This window comes from Eriocheir sinensis, chromosome 53 (assembly GCF_024679095.1).
Source record: "Eriocheir sinensis breed Jianghai 21 chromosome 53, ASM2467909v1, whole genome shotgun sequence".
Classification (NCBI taxonomy): Eukaryota; Metazoa; Arthropoda; class Malacostraca; order Decapoda; family Varunidae; genus Eriocheir; species Eriocheir sinensis.
The window spans coordinates 4,987,294-4,993,293 of record NC_066561.1 but is presented as its reverse complement, the minus strand read 5'-3'; the positions used below and the strand labels follow the sequence as shown (position 1 = coordinate 4,993,293).

The 6,000-nt window shown below is 43.2% G+C and overlaps 1 long non-coding RNA gene across 4 annotated transcripts in view; it reads left to right on the top strand.

Annotated features, from left to right (window-relative positions):
• LOC126983236 (uncharacterized) overlaps positions 1-6,000 on the top strand; it is a 36,153-nt gene that overhangs the window by 18,029 nt on the left and 12,124 nt on the right. For all 4 annotated transcript variants that reach the window (XR_007735698.1, XR_007735701.1, XR_007735700.1 and 1 more), the window contains exon 2: positions 3,060-3,117. This is a non-coding gene — a long non-coding RNA (uncharacterized LOC126983236). The remainder of the gene's footprint in view (positions 1-3,059; positions 3,118-6,000) is intronic.

Genomic DNA, 6,000 nt, shown 5'->3' with positions numbered 1-6,000 from the left:
CCATCACTTTCTCCCCTTCCCCTCCCATCTATAATCACTCCCACCTGCTTCCACCTCACCTCCCCACCTATCTTCTTCCTCCTCTTCCTCCTCCTGTTCCCTCATTCCTTATCAAGCACTCTCCATTTCCCTCTTTATATAAGCTTTTTTTTTTTTTTTCTATACATAGATCTGATGTTTGTAGTTCCTCTGCATATCATTTGTTGTGGGTTTAGTGTTTTCCCAAGATAATCGCTATTTTACAACATAAGAACATATGAACGTAGGAGTCTTCAAGCAGCTCCTTTGAACCTCAGCTCCCGTGTATCTAACCCCACCTAATATCGCTGTCCATGAATTTATCTAATCTATTTTTTTAATGTGACACTTGTATTGGCACTCACCACATGACTGCTATGCCTATTCCACTCATCCACCACTCTGTTAGTAAACCAATTTTTGCCTATGTTCCTGTTGAATCTGAATTTATCCAGTTTAAACCCATTACTACGTGTCCTACCCGGTTCTCTTACCAACAAAGCCTTAGGAATATCCCCCTTATTCTTTTTTTCTCTTATCTTTCTCTTTATTCGTTTTTCTTTTATATCATCAACTTCAAATAGATATTTTTCCTCTGATGTTTGTAGTTTTTCATTTCGTTATTATGGATTCATTGTCAAGAGAATCAATACCTGTCAAAAGCATTCTTCCGTTGTTTTTTTTAATTATTTTCCTCGTTTATTTTACACCATCGACTTCAGAAAGCTTTTTTTTCCTGTCCCTCTGGTGTTTGTAGTCATTTTCTTTTCCCCTTTCGTTGTTATGGAAAGAGAAACATTCCTTCGCTGTTCTAGTTTGCAAAAGTTCTCCGTCGACCTAAGAGAATGTTTGCCCGCCAGTTCAACAACCTCTTCACACAAGCGCCGCTTCCGTTGTCAAGAGATCAATAGTCATCACCAATAGAAAAAAAAGAAAAAAAACTTCCTGCGTTCTTGCTTCAGGGGGTCAAGGAGGGAGGGGGAGGAGGAGGAGGAGGAGGAGGAGGAGGGGAAGGGAAGGGAAGGGATGGGGAAGAGGAGGTGGAGGAAGGGGAAGAGGAGGAGGAGGAGGGGGCATAGTGGGAGGAATGACGGGGTCGGAGAGGAGGAGGGAAGAGAAAGAAGGGGAGGGGTTTGGGGAGAACTGGGGAAGAGGAGGAAGAGGGAGAGGGGGAGTAAAGGAAGGGGAAAAGGAGGAAGAGAGAGAGAGAGAGGGGGAGACGAAGGGAAGGGGAAGGAGGAGGAGAGGGGGAGGAAGGGAAGGGGAGGAGGAGAAAGAGAAGGGAAGACGGAGGAGAAGAGGAGGAACGAAGAGGGAAGGGAGGTAATAAACACAACATAAAAGATTGAGGTGTTAAAAGCATATCCACATAGTAACACGCCTTCCCCCTCCTCCCCATCTTATCACCCCCACCCCCAACCCCTTCCCTTCTCCCCATCATTGCCTTTCCTCCCCACCCCTGCTCTCCTCCCTCCCAAGTAACACCCCTTAGCTCCCCATGTCCGCTTTCTCCCTACCTCCCACTTTTATCTCCCCCTTCCTTCCTTCCTCTTCCTCATTATAATCCCCCCCATCTACTTCCATCCCAACTCCCCATCTCTACCTTTTCCTCTTCTCCCCATCCCTTATCCTCTTGCATCTACTTTCATAATCTCCCCACCTTCACTTCATCCTCCCCTTCATCTCCTTACTGTAATCACCCCCATTCACTTCCTCCCCATCTCCCCACCCCACTCTCCTCAATCCCTCCCTTTCATACACTTCCATTTCCTCATATCTCCCCTCACCACTTCTTTCTCCTCCTTTGCTCCCCTTCCTTCTCACCCTCTCCCATTTCCTCCCGTCTCTAGCTTCCTCCCCTTCCTTCCCAACTTCCTCCCCTGTCAAGTTCCCCTGTCTCCCTGTGTAGGCAAAACTAGGTCAAAACCACGGTATACCGTTATCACAGAAAATGCAGATAAAGAAGATAAGGGAAGGAAAATGATGGAGAGGAGGGAGGAAGAAGGAAAGAGGGAGAGAGAGGCAGTGGAAGGGAAGGAGGGAGAGAGGGTTGAAGAAGGGATGAAGGGAAGAAAAATAAGGGCAGATAAAGGAAGGAAAATAATGGAGAGGAGGAAGAGTATGGGAGAGATGTAAAGAAGGGAAGGACATGAGGGAGAGAGGGTTAAAGAAAGGATGAAGGGGAGAAGGATAGGGGAAGGAGTGCCGATAAAGGATATGACAAGAAAAATGAGCGTAAAGGGGAAGGAAGGAGAGGGAGAGAGGGTTACAGAAGGGGTGAGAGAGAGAGCTTGGGGAAGGTCAGGCAGGAGAGTGAGACATAAATATATAAGGAGGGAGAGAGGAGGGAGCAGAGGACGTTTTTAAAGAGAGAGAGAGAGATGGATGAGAAAAAATAGATAATGAGAGAGATGATAAAGAGGAGGGAAGGAGAGTAAAGAAGCCAGAAGAGAGAGAGAGAGAGAGAGAGAGAGAGAGAGAGAGAGAAGAGGGGGGCGGGGGGTTGTTCAATGGAAACTTCCACGACGAACTCTGTGACTCGGGGCCGCGCAGTGTTGCCACGTCTCCATGATAAACAAACCCGCGTGTCTCTCTCTCTCTCTCTCTCTCTCTCTCTCTCTCTCTCTCTCTCTCTCTCTCAGGGTTACCGTTGTGTTTCTTTTTCTTCATTTCTATTTACATTTTCATCATCGTTTCTTCTTGTTCTTCCTTGCTTTATCCTTTATTTCTTCTTCTTCCCCCTTTCTTAATTTTCTTGCATCTTATTTATTTATATTCCTCTTCCCCTCCCTCTTCTTCGTCTCTTCGTCTTCTCCCTTTTATCGAATTTATTGTAATCTTCTAATCTTTCTTTATCTCATTTTTCTCCTTCATACTTCTCTCATATAATAGTTACAGTTTATCCAATTATCTAGCTTTATTACCTTTATTTACCCGTTATTCAGTTATTATTATTACTATTATTATTATTATTATTATTATTATTATTATTATTATTAGTAGTAGTAGTAGTTTTCTTATTATTATTTTTCTTTCTCCAGCGGATGTGAGGGCCCTCTGACGAGCTTCTGTTGGAGTCATTAACTAAAATTACAATAGGTAAGTATACTATATATTTTTTTTCCAATGACGCCACAAACAATTTTCCTGTGGGACTCAAGGTCATTGGGTCAAACGGGCGAGCGGGTAAAAAAAAAAAAAAATCAGTGAGGTTTTCATGATAATTATAAGGGTTGAGAGAAGGGTATGGTCGGATGGAGAGAGAGAGAGAGAGAGAGAGAGAGAGAGAGAGAGAGAGAGAGAGAGAGAGAGAGAGAGTTAAAAAAAATTAGTGGAGTTTTCATGATAATTATAAGGGTTGAGAGAAGGGTATGGTCGGTTTGAGAGAGAGAGAGAGAGAGAGAGAGAGAGAGAGAGAGAGAGAGAGCTAAAAAATTAGTGTTGTTTTCATGATTATTATAAGGGTTGAGAGAAGGGTATGGTCGGATGGAGAGAGAGAGAGAGAGAGAGAGAGAGAGAGAGAGAGAGAGAGAGAGAGAGAGGAAAAAGGAAATGAAAGGAAAAAAATAAACAGGTAACAGAAAGAAAATGAACAAGAAATAAGAACAGAGAGAGAGAGAGAGAGAGAGAGAGAGAGAGAGAGAGAGAGAGAGAGATTAGAAACATTGCCATAGGTCAGAAAACAGGATATCGTGGAGGGTATACAATATTATTCTTTCCCAGTGTCGACACAGACCATTTTCTTTCTCTCGGTGGGCCTAAAGGTCATTGCATCAAACAGGCGAATGGGTCAAAAGTCTGTAGTTTTTACCTTTTCATGCTATAAGAGGAAAAAAGAAAAGTATTGATAGTTGTTTTTCTGCCATTGTGTTTATTTTCACCCAAACTTAGTAATACGAAACTGATCAACAATTGCACTTTACATTTCACGTATCTCACTATATATATACACGATGCTTATATAGTAACATAGGGTTGACTGTTGCATACCATTGCCTGACAGTATGATCGGGGGTTGACAGACAGATATATTGCCATAGCTCATCGTTAGAATATATTAAGCGACTAAAGGAAAGGGGAAAGAAATATGACATTGTAAAAAAAATGGGAAATGGAATAGAGAGGAGGAAAGAAGTGAAAGACATGTACGAAAAAGGAAAGGGAGAAGAGAACTAGGAAAAGACATCTATAAAAAGGGAGAGAAAGGAAAGGGGAAAGAAATAAGACATCTGTAAAAAAATGGGAAATGGAATAGAGACGAGGAAAGAAGTGAAAGACATGTACGAAAAAGGAAAGGGATAAGAGAACTAGGAAAAGACATCTATAAAAAGGGAGAGAAAGGAAAGGGGAAAGAAATAAGACATCTGTAAAAAAATGGGAAATGGAATAGAGAGGAGGAAAGAAGTGAAAGACATGTACGAAAAAGGACAGGGAAAGGGATAAGAGAACCAGGAAAAGACATCTATAAAAAAGGGGAGAGCGTAAAAAATTGGGCTGTAAAAGAAGTGAGATGGGTGTTAGATAGGAAGGAAGAGTAAGGGAGAGGTGTAAAGGGAAGGAAATGAGGGGGAGAGGGTTAAAGAAAGGATGAAGGGGAGAAGGATAGGGGAAATAGTGCCGATAAAGGAGATAAAAAGAAAAATGAGGGTAAAGGAGAGTGATGGGTAATGGGAAGGAAGGAGAGGGGGAGAGGGTCACAGAAGGGTTACAGGGCTCGCTGGGGGTGGATGGACTCAACGACAATTATTTTTCTTCCCCCTCCACTTACTCCTCCTCCACTATCCCTCCTCCCCTTCTCACCATACCCTAAATTAAAAAAAGAAGGGGGTGAGGGGAGATATGAAGTAACGAACCTACGCCATACAGCTATACACACTCCTACATTCTTTCCTTCTTCCCCATCTGTTCCTTCTTCACTAACCCACTTCCCTTCCTTACTACATCCTTGATTAAATAAACAGGAAATACATGGGACTTTGAATCATGCATTTTTCTATACACTTCTGCTGTCTTTCCTTCCTTCTCTCCCAGCTGTATACCTTCTCCATAACGCATTTCCTCTTCTTACCCAATCTTATAAGTGACGTCTTTAAGTAGGCTAGGTTAGGTTAGGTTAGGGTTGTATTGAAGTAGGCTAGGCTAGGTTAGTTTAAGTAGGCTAGGATAGGTTCGGTTAGGGTTGTCTTGAAGTAGGCTAGGCTAGGTTAGGTTAGGGTTGTCTTGAAGTAGGCTAGGTTAGGTTAGTTTAAGTTGGCTAGGCTAGGTTAGGTTAGGGTTGTCTAGAAGTAGGCTAGGCTAGGTTAGGTTAAGGTTGTCTTGAAGTAGGCTAGGCTAGGTTAGGGTTGTCTAGAAGTAGGCTAGGCTAGGTTAGGTTAGGGTTGTCTTGAAGTAGGCTAGGTTAGGTTAAGATTGTCTTGAAGTAGACTAGGTTAGGTTAGGGTTGTCTTGAAGTAGGTTAGGCTAGGCTAGGTTAGGGTTGTCTTGAAGTAGGCTAGGCTAGGTTAGGTTAGAGTTGTCTTGAAGTAGGCTGGGCTAGGCTAGGTTAGGGTTGTCTTGAAGTAGTCTTGGCTAGGTTAGGTTAGGGTTGTCTTGAAGTAGGCTAGGCTAGGTTTGGTTAGGGTTGTCTTGAAGTAGGCTAGGTTAGGTTAGGGTTGTCTTGAAGTAGGCTAGGATAGGTTCGGTTAGGGTTGTCTTGAAGTAGGTTAGACTAGGTTTGGTTAGGGTTGTCTTGAAGTAGGCTAGGTTAGGTTAGGGTTGTCTTGAAGTAGGCTAGGCTAGGTTAGGGCTGTCTTGAAGTAGGCTAGGCTAGGTTAGGGCTGTCTTGAAGTAGGCTAGGATAGGTTAGGGTTGTCTTGAAGTAGGCTAGGCTAGGTTAGGGTTGTCTTGAAGTAGGCTAGGTTAGGTTAGGGTTGTCTTGAAGTAGGCTAGGCTAGGTTAGGGCTGTCTTGAAGTAGGCTAGGCTAGGTTAGGGCTGTCGAAGTA